The sequence below is a fragment of the Tiliqua scincoides genome, chromosome 11, assembly GCF_035046505.1.
Source record: "Tiliqua scincoides isolate rTilSci1 chromosome 11, rTilSci1.hap2, whole genome shotgun sequence".
Classification (NCBI taxonomy): Eukaryota; Metazoa; Chordata; class Lepidosauria; order Squamata; family Scincidae; genus Tiliqua; species Tiliqua scincoides.
Window position 1 is genome coordinate 24,010,953 of NC_089831.1, and position 20,655 is coordinate 24,031,607.

Sequence of the window (20,655 nt, forward strand, 5' to 3'; positions counted from 1 at the left end):
CTGTGACAATCAATCTTCATTTCTTGTCCTTACGTAGAAGGTAAGGGAGTGCTAAGAGTTCTGTGTTCTGGCAAATTGGCGTTTATTATTACTAGCTCAAAGCATTCTAGGGAGAAATTATTCTGAATTCTAGAGACTGGTAGGAAGGGAGCATTGCGTAGTGAGAATGGCCACTGAGACCCAGATTCCAGCACATGTGCGGCTGTCACACCCAGTGGTGTAGCTAGAGGGGGTGCAAAGCACTAAGTTTTGCAGGTGCTTGAACGTGGTGTTCAAGCAGCCCTTCCCCCTCCCCTTTGAAGCCATTCTGGGTGGTGAGAGCAAAACATTTGCCTCCATTTTGCTCCCACTGCCCAGAATGGCTCTGAAGGGGAGGGGGCACTTGCACACCGCATTCGGGCACCTGCAAAACTTAGTGATTTGCACCCCTTCTACCTGTGCCACTAGTCACACCCTGCTAAAATCTTTGGAGAGGTTTGAGCAGGATCAGCTGTCATGCAGAGATCCACTATGGAGCTAGTTGATTTCCTGGATCTTCCAGAATGGACTTCAGTCCCTCCAGGAGTAACAAAGGAGATTATTGGAGGTTTACCAGAAGGCAAGAATTACAGGCTGGTGAGTCTTTGGGGAGGTAGCCTCTAAACTTTACTTGTGGAATGTCGACCAAATGGTGGAGCTGAATGTGCACAAGGAGACCTGTTGGGTTTTGGTCAACTCTGTGTGGCCACCTCAGATCTTGACTCATTGCTTCCAAGTCCAATGTGAGAGACACATTGGTTGCTAAGCAGGCAAATAGGTCTGAGGGGAAGGTGAGGATTGGTTCACATTACAAAGGCACTGGCAGCTTCCTAAAGTGGGGGGAGGGAGGTAGTAATAGTCCCTTTTCTTGTTTCTAAGGACATTGGCTGGGCTGTTGCCTGACAGCCAATGTTGAAGCCAAAGGTTGAAGGCTCTCCCAAGCCTACTTCCTACTCCCATCCCAGCATCCTGATGGTACTTGTCTTACCTTAGCAGTGCAGTTCAGCAGGAGTAGGTGGACAGGTAGGGAGTCTTGTCGAGATGTACAACATTGTTAGATGATATAATTTCCAAAGCACCACTGATGTGTGTGTTTGAGTTTGCGTTAAATGGAAAGTTCAGAACACGCTGACACAGAGCTACGGGCCCCAAACCACTTTGACTGCAAAAAATCCTGAGCATTTTAGAGTCCAAAGCACTCGTGAGACTTTTAAAAAAGCAAAAAGAACATTCACATTAATTGTGCCACCCTGGGAAGGAGAGAGCTCTTCTGCTGTCATTGCAGCTGGGGGGGGGGGCAGACTCTATCCCATCACATTACACTGGAGCTGCGATACAAGGACATCTGCAAGAGGGATCTGAAGGCCTTAGGAGTGGACCTCAACAAGTGGGAAACCCTGGCCTCTGAGCGGCCCGCTTGGAGGCAGGCTGTGCAGCATGGCCTCTCCCCGTTTGAAGAGACACTTGGCCAACAGTCTGAGGCTAAGAGGCAAAGAAGGAAGGCCCATAGCCAGGGAGACAGACCAGGGACAGACTGCACTTGCTCCCAGTGTGGAAGGGACTGTCACTCCCGAATCGGCCTTTTCAGCCACACTAGACACTGTGCCAGAACCACCTTTCAGAGCGCGATACCAGAGTCTTTCGAGACTGAAGGTTGCCAATACAATATAATACAATACACTGGAGCTGAGCACCGCATCTCTCACCTACACCCTCCTTCTCCCTCCTCCTCTGCAGGCAAGAAAGAAATTTCAAACTTGGCATCTGTAACCTGCAGTGTCATACCAAGTGTCATGAGCTCTTCTCAATGGATGACTGTAAGTCCTCAATAATGTATAGCTGTCTGCTGTCAAACGTTAAGTCCTAAGCAATTAACCACAGGATCTTGACAAGTGTTCTGGCAGGTTTGTTCTGGGATTCAAGATTATATGCGCAGGGAGTGGGTGTGGGGGGTGTGGGGAACACAGGCTCCTTCTGCATGCATAGACACACCTAGGCACATAGGAGCGCATAGAGGTGCGTGTGTGTACGCTGATGATTTACAGAGCCTGCCACCCAGTTAAACAAATGTACCTAATTCATCAAATGGGTTTTATTAATCAACTAAACTTGCAAATATTTGTATGACTAAAGCAATAGTTCTGAATAATCTTTGTTTGCAGACAGGCGTTGACTTAGAAGAGATATACCCTCCTTATAGAAGGAGACATGGGAGGGGATCCCTCTTCTCACATGATATTAATAGAGGCATTCTGTGTGTAAGGAGGAATGCCTCTTCTCAGGTGCTGTCCAACAACTAAAGTTGTACATATACTTATTTTAGCAATAATAAATACATATATTTAAAACCATTTTTAAAGTGTTGCCCAATCAAGCAGGGATGCCTTCTAGACAGTCGAAAAGGTTTTTAATAGACTGATCTAACTGATTAATTGATCAAAGGCTACAACTCTACTTAATTTATTGTTCTGCAACAGTGAATAGTGAGGGGGAACATGTGGGTGATATGCATGCATTTGTCAAGTGCACGAATTAATTGCCTACCTCCAATACAGGGTACATACATCCTGGTATGAATATAGGAAACAATTTCAATACAGGAGTCTTCCTGATACATCACTGCTTATGTTACTCCTCTGGTCTTGCCTTCTTCCAATCAGCCTCCAAGGGAGGGGCTGTGAAATATTGAGGGGGGGGGTTTTCAATCATTCTCAGACACCTCTGTATCACATGTAATTGGGTCTCTCAGTCCCTCCTGATGTGGTAGAATGGAGGAGGCTGCCTGTTGCATTTCTGAATGAGTCTCTGCACAAAACACTTGCCCTGGATTTGTCTGTTTCCAGTTACAAAGCATGTCCGGAACAGTGACTCCTGCACGGAGAGGGTGCCACTGAAGCTCGACCTGTCTTACTCTCTCAAAGCCACCCCTTTTCATACGCAAGTGATGTTTTCTGCCTTAACTCAGGACAGAAGTGTTGCTTCACTCTGGGACTCTTGGGCCTACGAAATGAGGAAGCACATCCCGCAGTTTCATTTGAGGCACCAAACCTATCCAGAGAGGATCCATTACCTGTGCAATAGTCCATGACACTTGCACATGTCATAAGTGCCTAATGAAGAAAAATCTGCCCATCTGGGATGCGCTTCAGCTGGCCAAGGGCTGAGCTGTGTCTTCCCAGCCCTCCTATATCCTTCATCAGCATCACCCGTTAGCCACTCCCTGGAACATCTCCTGCATTTGATCACCACTCGGCCAACCATCATTTCTCTGTCTCTGAGACCACGCAGAGAGATGCCTGCTCCAGACCGCTCTGCCTTAATCCAGATGGTGCTTCATCTTCCCTGACAGGATAGGGAGTGGAGAGCAGCAGCAACTTCTCACAAGCAAAAGCAGCATTGCCAAGGAAGGAGATGGAAAACAGTGACACAGCCTTGGAAGGATGGCAGCAGTGGCATAGCTAGGGGGTTGCAGGGGATATGGCCTGCCCCGGGTGGCGAGCACAGAGGGGTGACACTGGCCAAGATTTTAAAAAACTTGGTATTTTTGAATAATACCAGCATGTGATATATCATTCAATGCGTAATTTCATGCAGAATGCAAGGAAACAAACCACGTCAAAATATCTGTATTCTTTTATATTATTGGCAACCTTCAGTCTCGAAAGACTATGGTATCGCGCTCTGAAAGGCTCTTTTCTGGAACAGCGTCTAGTGTGGCTGAAAAGGCCAATCCGGGAGTGACAATCCCTTCCACACTGGGAGCAAGTGCAGTCTGTCCCTGGTCTGTCTCCCTGGCTATGGGTCTTCCTTCTTTGCCTCTTTGCCTCAGACTGTTGGCCAAGTGTCTCTTCAAACTGGGAAAGGCCAAGCCTGCACAAGGCCAAGGCCATGCTGCACAGCCTGCCTCCAAGCGGGCCCGCTCAGAGGCCAGGGTTTCCCACCTGTTGAGGTCCACTCCTAAGGCCTTCAGATCCCTCTTGCAGATGTCCTTGTATCGCAGCTGTGGTCTACCTGTAGGGCACTTTCCTTGCAAGAGTTCTCCATAGGGAACTCATCCTTTGGGATCCGCCCATCATCCATTCTCACAACATGACCAAGCCAACGCAGGCATCTCTGTTTCAGCAGTGCATACATGCTAGGGATTCTAGCACATTCCAGGACTGTGTTGTTAGGAACTTTGTCCTGCCAGATGATGCCGAGAATGCGTCGGAGGCAGCGCATGTGGAAAGCGTTCAGTTTCCTCTCCTGTTGTGAGCGGAGAGTCCATGACTCGCTGCAGTACAGAAGTGTACTCAGGATGCAAGCTCTGTAGACCTGGATCTTGGTATGTTCCGTCAGCTTCTTGTTGGACCAGACTCTCTTTGTGAGTCTGGAAAACGTGGTAGCTGCTTTACCGACGCGTTTGTTTAGCTCGGTATTGAGAGAAAGAGTGTCGGAGATCATTGAGCCAAGGTACACAAAGTCATGGACAACCTCCAGTTCATGCGCAGAGATTGTAATGCAGGGAGGTGAGTCCACATCCTGAACCATGACCTGTGTTTTCTTCAGGCTGATCGTCAGTCCAAAATCTTGGCAGGCCTTGCTAAAACGATCCATGAGCTGCTGGAGATCTTTGGCAGAGTGGGCAGTGACAGCTGCATCGTCGGCAAAGAGGAAGTCACGCAGACATTTCAGCTGGACTTTGGACTTTGCTCTCAGTCTGGAGAGGTTGAAGAGCTTTCTAAGAGCTAATCTCTATTCTACTAAAAGATATATCTATCTAAGTTATTTCTATCAAAAGTTATAGCCAAAAAAAACAGCTGGGATGGGGCAATGGTGCATGACCACACCCGCTGCTTGGGGCATTGCTGTGACCACTGCAATGTGACACAAACGTTAGAGTTGCCACTGGATGGCAGTGCGCTCTCTCTCTCTCTCTCTCTCTCTCACTCTGTGTGTGTGTGTGTGTGTGTGTGTGTGTTTGTGTGTGTGTGTGTGTGTGAGAGAGAGAGAGAGAGAGAGAGAGAGAGAGAGAGAGAGAGAGAGCAAGCGAGCTGGTGTAGCCTTGCAGCTTCATTCAACAACTGACCAATTTTCCTCTCTCCCCCCCCCCCCTTTTGTCAATACAGTATACAGATAGTGTCCTGACCAGGGAGAGATATGCGTATGTCAAAGTTCCACAGAAGATTCCAAGTTCAATCTTTAGCATCTCTTGGTAGAGGCAGGGAATATCCTTATCCAAAACCCTGCAGTACCATTCAGCCAGAGTAGGCAACCCTGGGCTGGATGGGCCAATGATTTCACTCAGTATCAGGCAACTTCCTGTGTTTGTCCCCCAAATCTGGGATTCAGTGGTACACTGTCTCTAACCATGGAGGCTTCATTCAACTATCTAATAGCTGTCGACTAACCTCTCCTGCTCCACAAATGTGCCTCATTCTTTCAGAGAAGGCACCAAAGCTGCCCTGCTTCAGGTGTGCAGATACAGGCACCAGGATTCACCATGCAGTAGAACAGGGGTGTCCAAAGTTTTTGGCAGGAGGGCCACATCAGCTCTCTGACACTGTCGGGGGCCGGGGGAAAAAAAGAATTAATTTACATTTAAAATTTGAATAAATTTACATATGTTTACATAAATGAATATATGAAAGATGAACTTATATGAATGAATGAAGGTCTTTCAATAGCTCAAGGCCTATAAAAGGCCTTGCACAAAGCAAGGCTGGCCTTTCCTTTGCTGCTGCTACTGCATCACAAATGTGAAACAACAAGCAGTGGATAGAGCCCTCATCCCACAGCTCATGCGAGTGCTCAAACAGTCGCCCTCACGCTGAGAGCGGTTGCGTCGGGCCAGTGTGGGCTCCAACAAATCTCTGGAGGGCCAGAGACTCATTGGAGACTGGGGGCTCCCTGGGGGCCGCACTGAGAGACCTCGAGGGCTGCAAGTGGCCCCAGGGCCAGGGTTTGCGCATCCCTGCAGTAGAGTGATGTCAATATATTCCCATGGATGGAGGTTGGCCAAAGGGAGACTCTTGTCTCGACTGCCACGCATATGGCTTTGCCGAAAAGCCTTTCCTTTCCCTTTCCTGAGTCAGCTCACCCACGTTCCTGCTGTGTGCATGTCCCTGACTCTCCAGTGCCCGAGCCATCAGGCTAATGTGATGTGACGCCTTCCCCCACACTTTTGTTATAAATATCATGTGTCACCCTAACCATGTCTGACACCCCCTCGGAGGCATTTACTCATGCTTCCTGAAAAGATCCGAGCACGCACAACTTCTGCTGACACCACTCTCCTCCTCCTCTGAATGGTTCCAGGCAGAGAGTCCTTAGAGGCCCAGGATAGGGGAGATGGCAGAGGTAGGGCAGGGCTCGACACACATAGCGGCACAAGGCACAGAATGCAATGAACAGATCAGGGGAGCAGGAGAAGCACACTGATGGTTGAGGAAACCTAGAGAGCAATGGCCTGCTGTCAGGGTGCCTACATGGAACCTCCATGTTCAGAGGCTGTCTATCCCTGAAAGTGAATTTCTGGGAGCAAAGAACGGGACGGGGTGACAGCCTTTAGGCCCTGTTTTGGGGCTTCCAGAAGGGATGTGGCTGGGAAGGAGGATGTGGGACAACCTTGAGTTGGATTCAAGAGGCCTTTTCCTTCCCACCTTGCAGTCCAGAAAACTGGAGGTGTTCAGATGGGAGGGATGAGGTCTGTATAAACTGCATGGTGACTTGCCTATTGTTGCAATGGCTGGGGACATCATACATCAATTAAGGCTGGCAGAGCAGGGAGATGAAACTGTCCTGGTGCGTGTCAGCACCAAATATATTATGAAGTGTAGTCAGGTGGTTCTGGAAGCCAGATATAAGTTGCTTGGTATTGAAGGCCAGAACTTCCAGGGCAGACTTCTTGGAAATGCTGCCCCTAAAACACCCAGGGAGAGCTGAGTCTCAACACATTGATGAGACAGTCGTGGCAGGAGGAGAAGTTTGGATTTGTCAGGCCCTGGGGAACGTTTTGGGTCCAGCTGCACCTGTACAAGATGGATGGACTTGAACCGAAATGGAACCAGCCTGCTAAAATGAAAAAAAAAAAGGGAGAGCAGCCTTGAAACCGATCTCTGGGGGAAAGTCAACAGGAGTGAGGCAGCATCTGGTTCAGGTTAAATTATCCCTAAGAGTGTCAATGTGAGTGTAAATGCTCAAGATCGTTCAGGAGGAGGATGGCTACAGTTTGTAAATGATCTTGTGGGGAGTTTGAGTTGCCCATTGATGAAAGAGGAAAGAGATCTTGGGATTGTGGTGGACAGCTGCTCAGTGAACACGTCGATCCAACATTGTGGAGCGTGTAGTCTAAAGGCTGCATGGACACCACCGTCTTTGAATGCGTGTGTTTCGTTTGGGACATGGAAGAGTCCCATGGGCTACAGAACAACCTGAAAATTCACTAGAGACTGTGCAGCTTTTCATTGAAATGACCTTTAGAAGATCATTAATTACCCTGGTGGTGTGTGCAAAAACAGCTAAAATAAAGAGCAATTAGACTGCATTGAGTGATCCTGTGAATGCCCCCTGAGAAACCACAGGCTTTTCCATACCTTCTCCCTGAACAAGCATCTGGACCCAAACCAAATTATCATTCCTAACTCATTGTTTCCAGAAGCTCATGCAGAGAGAGAAATATCTCCAAATACCAGGAAGCTGTAAAGATGTTGTCTTGCTAGCCAATGCCCTAGACAGCAGTGATGAGGCAGGTCTTCCACTGGATATTGCTGAGTCATCTGACTTCAGTCAGCTCAGGAACCGAGTCACGATAGACCTCACAGAGCAGTGGTTCTCACACATTTAGCACCGGGACCCACTTTTTAGAATGAGAATCTGTCAGGACCCACTGGAAGTGATGTCATGACCCAAAATGACATAATCAAGCAGGAACATTTTTAACAATCCTAGGCTGCAATCCTACCCACACTTTACCAGAAGTAAGTCCCATTTACTATAATTGTTAAAAGAAGATACATAGTAGTTTGTTAAAAGTACAGGTCTGTAACATTTCCACAAATGTAGTCACATAACGTGGTAGCATCAATTCTAGTATACTGAAAATAAAATATTGAAATGAATGAGGACCCACCTGAAATTAGTTCGTGACCCACCTAGTGGGTCCCAACCCACAGTTTGAGAAACACTGTCATAGAGCATTTTCAAGTAACAGGCAGCTCAAGCATCACCAGGGCTGTCTGCACTGAATTGGCAGGAGAGAGGAAATCAGTTGTGTGTCGTCGTCCCTCCATTTGCAGTGTGAACTGACAAGTGGTCGGAAAAGAAGATGGCATCAAGATGATGTGTCCATGAAAGGATTTGTGGTCCACATCTTTTGAGAAAGTCTGTAAGAAAAGGACCTGACAGCAACAAGGAACCATAGAAGAGGGGGAAAGGAAGATAATGGAGACCAACGCCAGTCTTTGGTGAGGAGGAACCCAGGATGTAATGTACTCAAAAGCGCTTGGAATCTCTCAGAAGTCACCTTTGAAATCTGTCCCCTGGCTGGTGTGCCAAGGAGTTTTGGATTGCTGTTCCAAAGCCTCCTGTCCCCGTTTCTCTTTTGAAATGGGCACCTGTTGCTAATTACGTGGCAATGTTTCATGCTGCCTAATTCAATTGGAACACATGTTCACAGGCGGCAAGCCCTTCATCCACTCGACTTTCAACTGGGTCTTTCTTGACAGAGCTCAGGAGTCCTGGCAAGACACGGTCATTGATTCCTGCCGATAAGTTTGGGATCATGAGGGGAAAGACTGCAGTCACAAAGAAAGGAAGAACAAGACAGGAGAGATGGGTGGGGAAATCGAGGCTGCTTGGCCCCCACCCTTGCAAGGATGCTCTACAAGAGATGAGGGGGTCATGGACGAATGACCCAAGTGGAGGCAGGAGGAGACAAGCAGTGCTTTCGAGTGAAATGATCCCAAACAGTCCCTTTTACAATGGCTGGGGGGGGGGGTTCTAATTTCTTTAGAATATGGATGCAATTTTCAGGGGAATGGAAGTCACTACAGCTGTGGCTGGCTAGAAGCTGCCTTTTTCCAGAATACCCCTTTGAATGAGGCATTCTAGAGGAACCAATGTGACCACCACAGCAGCCAATCATAGCTCTAGCAACTTTTGTTTCCCCTTGAAAATGATGCCTCCTCCAACTCTCCAAATTGTGAAAGTGGGGAGGTGGTTTGCCTCCTTTACCCCCTGACACAACCCCAATTCAGGCCAAACCTTTGACCATTCCAATGGTCGATCCAGCCCTACATCTCAGGGCTCATAACTTTCCCTTTGGCCCCCCACGTGAGGCAAAAGGAGCAGTCCTCCCCCCCCCCCATTTTCAGAGCCTGGAATCCACTTGTAGCCATGTTTCAAGAGCACCTTGATCCTTGCCCAAAGAATTTTTTTTTCTCTTCCTGTGCTCTCCACTGCTTGGGTCTAGGAGCTGGAAGTTCGGAATCAGGGGGGCTCGTAACTCCTCATCTGGGTTGCCCACAACTCTTGTGTGCTGTTCAGTAGGGAGAGTTAATATTGATTTGCCTCTGAAGTAATCCAAGCTACTTTTGGAGAAATAGCTCACCATGGTTTTTCCATGACAATGCACTCTAAGCTGGGGTGAGGTCACCCCTCTCCAATAGCTAGCTATGGAAGCTATCAGTTGCAGATCTGTTTAGAGTTATTAATACACTTGCAGCCCTATTTGAACTCTCTCTCTCTCTCTCTCTCTCTCTCTCTCTATTTATTTATCCACAGCCAGTCACCCCATCAGATCTGCAGAATGCATCTGGATCCAGTAAATTCACCATCATTAATGGTTCGCTTGGCCACCTCTCACCCGCACGCCGCATCCCGATTCCTCTCTGCTCTCAGCACAGTGATAATTAATGATAGAGGATCTTGCTGTCTGTGATTTCCTGCTGTCAAACATGAAGGGAGCTTTTTAACTTTCTTCATCTCTCTGCCTGAACTCCTATCCTTCCTTGCTTGATTATTTTCCTCTCCTTTCTCACCTTTCTCTTAGTCCTGACTTTGTTCTCAGCTCCTCTCCCCCCCCCCCCCACATACTGGCTCTATCACTGCTCTTCTCCTTCCTGCCCCCTCCCCATTTCTTTGCATTCCATCTTGACTTCTTCCATCTCAAAGTTAAACGTGAGCTGCTTTTACATGTCCGTATCTCCACCAAACAGGGTGCTCTGTAGATTAACACCCAGCCCAAAGGTCACTGTGAAAGGATTCAGTACAACTGAACAAGAATACAGTTTCCAGATAGCCACCTGTTGCCCACAGAATCCTAGATCCAACTCCTCCAGGACTCAGCATGAGCCAGAAACATGGGTACAGTGGGTCCTCCCTTTGCACAGGTTTGGAACCCGTGGATTTGACCCCACGCTGGTGCTAAACCTGCATCCTCTGGACCTCTGGACGTGATCACAACCGCCTTCCAGTTACATCCAGAGGTGTTTTGAGGCCGTGTGCATTGCAGAAATGGCTTCATTAATTATTTTACTCATTGCTTGTGTATATTGTACATTTTATTATGGAGCTTTGGGCATTTGCTTTGACATGGAAAAGGTGGGCTAGAAATTATTTAAATTAAAAAAAAAATGTTTCTGACTTGAAGACTGGCATGTGTGAATGGGTTATTAATCTTTAATTTACCCAGCAAAGAAATCCTCAGGCAACAATGACCATCCCTTTGCTATCTATATGTCAATGTAAGACATGATTGAGACATACAAAATTATGCATGGGAAGGATAAAGTGGATAGAGAGATGCTCTTTACGCTCTCACATAACACCAGAACCAGGGGACAACTACTAAAATTGAGTGTTGGGAGAGTTAGAACAGACAAAAGAAAATATTTCTTGACTCAGTGTGTGGCTGGTCTGTGGAACTCCTTGCCACAGGATGTGGTGACAGCATCTGGCCTGGATGACTTTAAAAGGGGATTGGACACGTTTCTGGAGGAAAAATCCATTATGGGTTACAAGCCATGATGTGTATGTGCAACCTCCTGATTTTAGAAATGGGCTATGTCAGATGCAGGGGAGGGCACCAGGATGCAGGTCTGTTGTTATCTGATGTGCTCCCTGGGCATTTGGTGGGCCGCTGTGAGATACAGGAAGCTGGACTAGATGGGCCTATGGCCTGATCCAGTGGGGCTGTTCTTATGTTCTTAACTACAATTCCCAGGAAGCCTTGCAGGTCTCTTGTGATCTGGTGTGCTCCCTGGGGCATTTGGTGGGCCGCTGTGAGATACAGGAAGCTGGACTAGATGGGCCTATAGCCTGATCCAGTGGGGCTGTTCTTAACTACAATTCCCAGGAAGCCTTGTAGGTCTCTTGTTATCTTGTGTGCTCCCTGGGGCATTTGGTGGGCCTCTGTGAGATACAGGAAGCTGGACTAGATGGGCCTATGGCCTGATCCAGTGGGGCTGTTCTTATGTTCTTAACTACAATTCCCAGAATGCCTTGCAGGTCTCTTGTTATCTGGTGTGCTCCCTGGGGCATTTGGTGGGCTGCTGTGAGATACAGGAAGCTGGACTAGATGGGCCTATGGCCTGATCCAGTGGGGCTGTTCTTAACTACAATTCCCAGGAAGCCTTGCAGGTCTCTTGTGATCTGGTTTGCTCCCTGGAGCATTTGGTGGGCCGCTGTGAGATACAGGAAGCTGGACTAGATGGGCCTATGGCCTGATCCAGTGTGGCTGTTCTTATGTTCTTAACTACAATTCCCAGGAGGCCTTGCAGGTCTCTTGTTATCTGGTGTGCTCCCTGGGGCATTTGGTGGGCCTCTGTGAGATACAGGAAGCTGGACTAGATGGGCCTATGGCCTGATCCAGTGGGGCTGTTCTTAACTACAATTCCCAGGAAGACTTGCAGGTCTCTTGTTATCTGGTGTGCTCCCTGGGGCATTTGGTGGGCCTCTGTGATATACAGGAAGCTGGACTAGATGGGCCTATGGCCTGATCCAGTGGGGCTGTTCTTATTTTCTTAACTACAATTCCCAGAATGCCTTGCAGGTCTCTTGTTATCTGGTGTGCTCCCTGGGCATTTGGTGGGCTGCTGTGAGATACAGGAAGCTGGACTAGATGGGCCTATGGCCTGATCCAGTGGGGCTGTTCTTAACTACAATTCCCAGGAAGCCTTGCAGGTCTCTTGTGATCTGGTGTGCTCCCTGGAGCATTTGGTGGGCCGCTGTGAGATCCAGGAAGCTGGACTAGATGGGCCTATGGCCTGATCCAGTGTGGCTGTTCTTATGTTCTTAACTACAATTCCCAGGAGGCCTTGCAGGTCTCTTGTTATCTGGTGTGCTCCCTGGGGGATTTGGTGGGCCGCTGTGAGATACAGGAAGCTGGACTAGATGGGCCTATGGCCTGATCCAGTGGGGCTGTTCTTGTGTTCTTAACTACAATTCCCAGGAGGCCTTGCAGGTCTCTTGTTATCTGGTGTGCTCCCTGGGATATTTGGTGGGCCTCTGTGAGATACAGGAAGCTGGACTAGATGGGCCTATGGCCTGATCCAGCGGGGGTGTTCTTATGTTCTTAACTACAATTCCCAGGAAGCCTTGCAGGTCTCTTGTTATCTGGTGTGCTCCCTGGGTTATTTGGTGGGCCACTGTGAGATACAGGAAGCTGGACTAGATGGGCCTATGGCCTGATCCAGGGGGGCTGTTCTTATGTTCTTAAGACCCTCCCCAGCCAGCTACTCCTGAAGCAATCAGTGCTACAATCAGTGCTACATGGCCTGTGAAAGAGGACAATATCAGGCATGGCATCACCTTGGTTTCACAGTTCTCCTCCATCCTTACCCTGACTCTTGACCCCTGCATAACTGTCATTGCTCAAGGCAAGGATCTTTTCCCCAAGATTACCTCAACCCTGAAGTGCTAACCTCTGGGGATGGTCATTAACCACTTCCCTGCTCCCTTCTAACAATGCTGATGAACTTGCTAAAGAGCCCAAGACTCATTAAAGCTGTTCCAAAAGCTTGTTGCGCTCTTAGAGAGGGGGAAAATAAAAAAAAACTGCTGGAGGATGCAGTACGTGGTACCTCAGGGGGCAGAGACGCTCCACGGCTCAGAAAAAGCAATTTGGAAAATGCTGCGTTAATGAAGCAGATTTGGTGACCAGGGAGCAGATGGAGAGAGAGAATGCACAGCACATTTATAAAACCGTACACTGTTAAGACTTGTAGTGTGAGGTTTTCTGCTGATGAAGTGAGTAGGGAGAAGTTTCTCTCCCGCAGCGGTGATCAGTGGGAGGGAAGGAGCCCTGAATTTTCTTGGATCTGCCCCTATGCCAGGCTTCACAGTCCGGTAGACTCCACTGCCAAGGACAAAGTCATGCAGAGAAAGCGAGAGAGAACATCTTTAAAAGCCTCTCTCCCAAACACAGGAAGAATTTCCACGGTCCTGTACCGTAGCAGGTAACTAAGGATCCAGGAGGCCTGAAGCATTGCTCTGGTTGAGTTTAACTACCTAGCAGGTAGAAAAACTATGAACAGTTCAATCCTATCCACAGCCAGCTTAACAGGGCTGCACCCCACACACTGTATCCAGTGCGGGTTAGGAGCAGGCCAGAAGTCTCCTGGGGGTAAGCGAACATTTGTTCCCTTTCTCTGTGTCAAGCCCAAGCCTGCCCAATGGGGCTACTCAGATCTGCACCAGCAAAATTGCTGGCGCAAGTCTGAGAAACCCCATGTAGGGCTTCCAGTCCTGGGAAGAGGACTAACTCCTCCTCTAGCAGAGACCTCCTCCCCCAATCCCATCCCCCTCCCAGGCATGATCTCCTATGCTCCCCACCCCATTTCTCCTCCTCCACACCCTCCCCCCCCCCCACCCCTGAGCTGCTCGGCACAAAACTTACCTGCACTGGTGGCTGCAGCTCTGGATTCAGTGCTGGAAGGATGGCTCAGGCCTTTTCACTGTTGCAGATCTGTGTCTATCCCTGGCTTCTTAGCCATGGTGCCTGTCTAGAGAGAGCTTCCATGCTCAGCAAAAGTATACCATCCAAGACTTGTGCGATTCCAGGAGCCATCTGTTTGGAAGCCAAAATCTGAACTAGGTGGTCTGATCCTGCAAGGCACTTCATACATTTGCACATTCAGAAGTGATTTCACCCTGGAAAAGCCCTTAAATTTGGGCTTTCTTCTAAGGGTGTTAAAGCAGGCTAGTGATCGCATAAGGGGAATGTAGGAGGTTGCTGTGAATGTTCATCAGTTTTTAATTTTGGAAACTGACCTGTTCATTTGGGTATAAATGACTCCTGGGTGGGAGTGGGGAATGACTGGTATTATGTGAATATATACCCATTTCCTGGTCCTATCCTGCTTACCCTAGCAGCAACTGTTACCCTGCACATGCCAGATCTCGTCTGATCTTGGAAGCTAAGCAGGGTCAGGCCTGGTTAGTACTTGGATGGGAGACCACTTGGGAATACCAGGTGTTGTAGGCTTGTACCATAGTCTTTCGAGACTGAAGGTTGCCAACATTTTATTGGCTGCTGCTCATCCCTGATCTTCAATTAGACATGTGTGTGATTCCAGCCAATCAAGAATTGCACAGGAAACCACAAGCACTGTAGGCACAATCCTAACCAGGACTACTCAGAAGAAAGTCCTATTTTGTTCAATGGGGCTTTACTCTCAGGAAAGTGTGGTTAGGATTGCAGCCTGTATCTGATATGACATGATGGATCTCAATAAATCAAAACTCAGATTGGACTACAAGTTGCCATCACTGAGGGTAAGCGAAGGCAACCGAGTGCAAGGGCAAGTGATAGCAGTTAAAGCAAATGAAATAAGTTAATATTTTCAGATTTCTCCCCCTCTGCTTCCACCTTTTTAACAGTCTTGTATTGTGTATCTTGTCTTTTTTTTTTTTGCATTGTAATAGTGGGGAGGGAGTGTTACATTTACGGTATATTTTTATTAATCTTACTTCATTACGTATGCTATGAATGTTGGCATTCTGTGTTTATGAAACATTGAAATATGCTTGGGGAAACAGAGGAAGGTTCAACCATCTTTTTTTATTTCTTCACGTGACGCTAATTCTAAAAAAGCTGGAGAGGCCCCCTTACAAGGCGCTGTGGTCCTCTGGAACAGGAGTTTGCATGCAATTCTTTCAAATCAACATCAGTCTCAAAATGTAAGACATCCACCGAACTCATCACTGTACGCTGGGCAAAAACGGACAACATCTCCCACCGGAGACAAAGCAAAGCTTCCTTGCTGGCAGACGTCTCAGAATTCTTAGTAGGTGTTGAGTCCATTATTCATTCCCCCCCCCCATAATGTACATGGCAACATTGTTCCAACTTTTGTCCCTTCCCACAAGTCTCTTCATCACTCAGAATCGATTTCCTATATTGACTGGAAAGGCCTTGGCCATTAATGAGTTCATTTTCCATCACTTAGCTGTGGGCGGCCTCCCCTAAGAGCCACGGGGGTCACAGAAAGCTTTATCAACCGAGACAATGTGTGATTTGCTTTGATGGTGAAAAGTAGCTGCCATGGAGTCCGTGCAGGCTTCCCAGGGAAGCAAAGCAAGGCTGGCATCTCGAACCTGGGCAAAGGACAACTCTTCAGCTGCCTTCAGTACCTTCAGCGTCTTTCTCTTTTTTTGCTGTCGCTTGGCTACATTTTTATGCATGAGGCTTGAATTCAGGTGATTGCCAGGATCCAAACTTGAAGCACTTATGATGATGATTACGAAATCAACTTGCATGGGCACTTTACAATAGAAGAGGGGGCAGGTCCCTGTCCCACAGGGATCACATGCTAGAAATAGACACAAGGGAGACGATTGAGGGAAGGAAGGGGGGCAGAGACTGGGGAGAGGGAGGAAGAACATGTGATGATTTCATGTCTGCACATTCGGAGGCTTCCTTGCTGTAACAGAGGGTGAGAGCTTTGGATAGGGATTGAGACATTTCTCCAGGTGGAAGAAGGAATTCTGAGAGACAGGCTAAGAGCAGCAGAGAGGGTTCTGGGAGACAAATCTATTTTCTTTCAGCCTCTGGGGCTCAAGTACCCTACAGAGTCCTCTGTTAACCCCGTTCAACCCCCTTCTTTTGTATTCTCTCCTCTACACCCGTGAAACGTCCTTCATGGAAGGGCAAAATGTGCCGCAGCCCCTCCGGTTAACAGTCCTTTTGACTCGCCCTCTGTTTACGCCTCTCAATGACTCTGTTTGCTTCCCATTTCTTGGTTTATGCCCCTGTAAAGTGCAGCGATGAATTTTATCTGCTGCTCCCCACAGAGCATGGGAAGGGGGGGAGAGGGATTGCAACATATGGGTCACTGGGGCTACTTTTAGCTTGGAGTCTGGGCTTTTAAAATGTGTCTGGGGTCCATCACTGCCCCTGATGTTTGCTTTTGTCTCCAGTGAGTTTGATATTCCAAACACACGGGTTCAGACTCTTCCCCTGTGCCTAACCCTAATCGCAGTTTGACTTATTGAAATGAAGACAACTGATCTCTTCCCCACCATTTGTCTCCATGGCAAGGAAAGCATCACCTGCGAACTGCCTTCATATCCAGTTGATTTTGAAGGCGCAGGAGCAGGGCCAGCAGAAAAGGTGGCAATCTTGGCTTCCGGTTTACTGAATTTGGCCTTGTCATGCGGCTTGTAAAAGCATGGGGACCCAGCCAAAGAATTGACTTGGAAACCCAGCTTTCTCTGCAGCTTAACTGTGGGAAAGAGTGCATCTGAACATGTTCAGAGTTAAGTCCTGGCGCTAATGTATTTCATGTTTCAAATGCATGTGCACTTCCAATGCCTTCCCAGTGCCAGTTCTTCTTTAAGGAGCCTGAACTGGAGCTGGTTTAAATAAAGCTGTAAGCAGAGACATCGTTAGGATTTGCATCACCTGGTGCAAAAGCTCATTGCATCCCTCTCCCCATGATGGACCTCCTCCCTTATCAGACCATACAGAATAAATTCCAATATTGTACACACAGCCTAAATGCAGTGGTATCTCTAGGGTTGGTGTAACCTCCATTACGTTTATTTGTTGGGGTTTTTAAAAATATATATATATAACAGTACGGGTCACCCAATGAATCAGTAACAATCAAAAAACCAGTGGCCAACTTGATGACACACAACAGAATCAGAATTCTAGTATGAGCTCAGATAAATGGAAATGAGAATTGACTCATACTAATACCTGATTGGTTCCGTGCTGTGGTGGCTTAGCTGGAGGGGGGCAGAGCAGCTAGTCCAGCAGGGAGGCCCCTCCCTTCGGAGCCATTCCCGGCAGGGGGAGCAAAACGGAGCCGTACGGAGCAAAACGGTGCCGCTTGCCTGCTCCCTGCCAGACTGGATGCTCCGTCCCCCCTCCAGCTATGCCACTGCCCTGCTGTGTCATAACAACACCTCATTGGCTCTCGGAACAATCAGTCTTATTGGTCGGTTTTGAGCAACAAAATCCACTTTTTGTTACATAAGGCAGTTGTGTTTTCGTTTTAAGGTGAATTGACTGTAACATTTGATAGAATACGGATCCTTCAACACGGTTTGTCCCGAAGGACTCCAGTCAAGGACAGGGGAAAACCACTGCTTTTCTGGCAATGAACCTAAAAAGGAGGAGAAGATTTGGGGCTGATTTTAGTCTGGTCTGCTGACAAAAGAGGCCACCTCTGTTCCTTCTGCAATCTGTGGATTAGGCAAGTGTAGGATTTCATGAAGACAGGCACGTTTTGTGCTCGGAACGACCACTGAAATCTCGGCAGGCAACAGTGTGAGGTGCTTTACCTCCATAAGCAGCTTACCTACAATCTTCTGATTTACGCCCCCTGTGCTCCAGTTCCACTTCTCACCCTGTGGGAGGGAGGGGGATTTGATGTCAGAGGAGTTCGGTGAGCTTGGTGAGAAGTGAAGTTGCTCCTCCAAAACCAGCTTGGGGGAATTGACTGACTCCACTTTTAAAGAAGGTTAGAACCACACAAAATCCCCACTTCGGCAGGTGACAGATTCCTTCCTTCCCAAGGACAATTTATTCCCCTCCCCAACATGTTATGATATCTACTCGATCAATGTGGCTGTTTATGGCACAGACTCTACTTAAACTTACTGCTCTACTGTCACAGGAGGGCTTTATCCAGCTGGGTTGGTGCTCGCACTCGCGCTCTCTCTCTCTCTCTCTCTCTCTCTCTCTGTCCTTGCACCTCCCAGCACTTGCTTACACAGAATCAAAACCCAATGTCTGATGACCCAATTTTCCTGTTCTAGCCCCTGCCTGTTGCATTTTTTTGTTATTTAATTAAGCAATTTCATAATCTACCAAGTACACAAATTGCCTTTAAAGAAATAAAGCAGATAAGACCACCCGATTGCCTTCACATCAGTTTCCATATCCAGGTCAAACACCTTACACAAATCACCTAGAATATATACATGAATAAAACCCTCCCAATTACCATCTCATAAATTCAACATCCAGGTCAGACACTGGATGGAATGTTCCTGCTTACATATTCAAAAGATGATACGTTTATTTTTTTCTGCAGAAAGTACCCCGCCACCCAACATCTCCCCCTCAGGGTAAAATGGAGAGAATGATTCACAAAGGACAGGATTGATGAAATTTGTTCATTTTTAAAAAATCAACACTCCCCACTTTGCCTTTTAGAGAACTCTTTTTTTGTGAAACTGTTGTTGTGGGTACTTGCGTGCGACAAAAACTTCCCTTCTACCCTCCATACCTACCTATCTATGTAACCTAAAGGTCTTTTCACATGTGCAGGTTGCATGTTCCAAGGTAGAGTTCCCACTTATGAACTTAAGATGAGCCTCACTGGATCAGGCCCATCTAGTCCAGCTTCCTGTTTCTCATGGTGGCCCACCAGATGCTTCAAGGAGCACACAAGACCTGCATCCCATTGCCCCTCCCTTGCATCTGGCATTCTGAGGCAGCCTACCTCTAAAACCAGAAGGTTGCACAACTCCACCACACCTTGTAACCTGTGATGGATTTTTCTTCTAGAAATCTGTCCAATCCCCTTTTAAAGGCATATAAACCAGACACCTGTTCTGCCAAATCCCAATCCAATGGGCCTCGTGCCGCTTAAGGCTGATCAGTCCCCCTTGTGCAACTCACCAGTGCAGTAAGCAAAAGTCAGAGTCCAGTTGCAGTCCACAGATGCCAAGTAAACCATCCAATCAATTAGAGTTGCCAAATCAGAGTCCAGAGACAATAAGCCAAGTTACAGTCCAAGGTCAGGTTCCAGGTAGGTCAGTCAAATCCGTCAGGGTATCCAAGTCCAAAGTCCAAGTCCAGTCACAATCCACAGTCAGATTCCAAATTCAATAAGCCAAGTCAGTCTCCTCTCCTATCTCCAACCTGCCCTCCTTCAAAACCCACAAACCCTTTCTGCCTCAGGTGCTCCTTATATCCCTGAGGGCCCTATTGCCTTCTAGTGGCTGCAGCTGTGCAGCACACTCTGCTGGATGCCCAGGCCTTACCCTTAAAGGGGCCGCTGCTGACACCACATCTACCTCCTCGCCAGTTCTTCCACGATTCCAATACAACACCATCACCACTTCTGGAGGCAAGGAGTAGATTTACATGAGTAGAAAATCCCCCACTTTGCAGAGGTATTCACACTGCGCCATTCTGTAAGTAAAGCTCGATCCACCGCCATGATCTCCAAGATGCCACTCAGCGTCCATATTAATTCTACATTAAAAAGAAACTGTGATGACTGGGCTCCGAGTTTACTTCTGAAGCAGCAAGAACAGGCTGCTGCAGAGACTAGGAACACAGCCATGGAGAAGAGCCTTCAGCAATACGCAGTGTGGGGGCCCTTGACTCTCCTTGCTGAGAAGAGATGGGGGTTACTCAGGAGAGTGTGCCTCTGCAAAGTGTCTGAGAGCCCACAACTGTGTTTAGCTCCAGCGACAGGAGGGTGTGCTCTGTGTTTTGGGGGTTCATGCATAACTAGGGAGATAATTATGGGGCAGGGCCTGGTGAGGTCACCAAGTTGGGCCTGGTGAGGTTCTAAGACCATCAGCTTTGGAGCAATGGGGAGGTGGGGAAATCTGGAATCAGGACAGAGTTCTATGGTTGGACCCAAAATGGTCTGAGATCAACCTGTGTCCCCTTTGTCTGCCTGACGGGAAAAAAAAACCCCCACAAAAATTGTCATTTTTTCCACTCTGCCCCACTCTTCCTTGTACAATCCAGGGCATGTGGGGAGGAGGAGGAGGAGCAGTGGAGGTGGGTGGGAGGACAGAGGTGAATGCTCCCCAACCCTCCGCTGCCTGAAGCGACTTCAGTTGTCCTCATGGATGTGCCGGCCTTGATGATACCATCTAACAACACATTAACATGGGAGGATGGTAGTAGCGGGGAAAATCAGGGGTCACCTGGTGCAACCTCTCTTGACCTGATTTTGATATCTTTCCTCAGTGAACTGGAAGCTGGCTGGCTGGCTGGCTGGTTAGCTGTCTTGCTGGTTGGTTAGTTGGTTGGCTGGGTTTCCCCTGGGGGCTGGGGATAAGAATAGGCCCTCAGTTTGGCTGTACTTGTCGTAAGAGGCGACTGAACAGCCACTGGGTAGATGGGACTCATCATCTGAGAGAAGGAAAACTCTGATTCCAAACCTCCACTGCCTTGTGGCT

The 20,655-nt window shown here is 48.0% G+C and overlaps 1 pseudogene; it reads left to right on the forward strand.

The window, feature by feature from the left end:
• Positions 1-14,365: 14,365 nt before the first annotated feature.
• Positions 14,366-14,482, forward strand: LOC136662720 (5S ribosomal RNA; annotated as a pseudogene).
• The last annotated feature ends 6,173 nt before the right edge of the window (positions 14,483-20,655 follow it).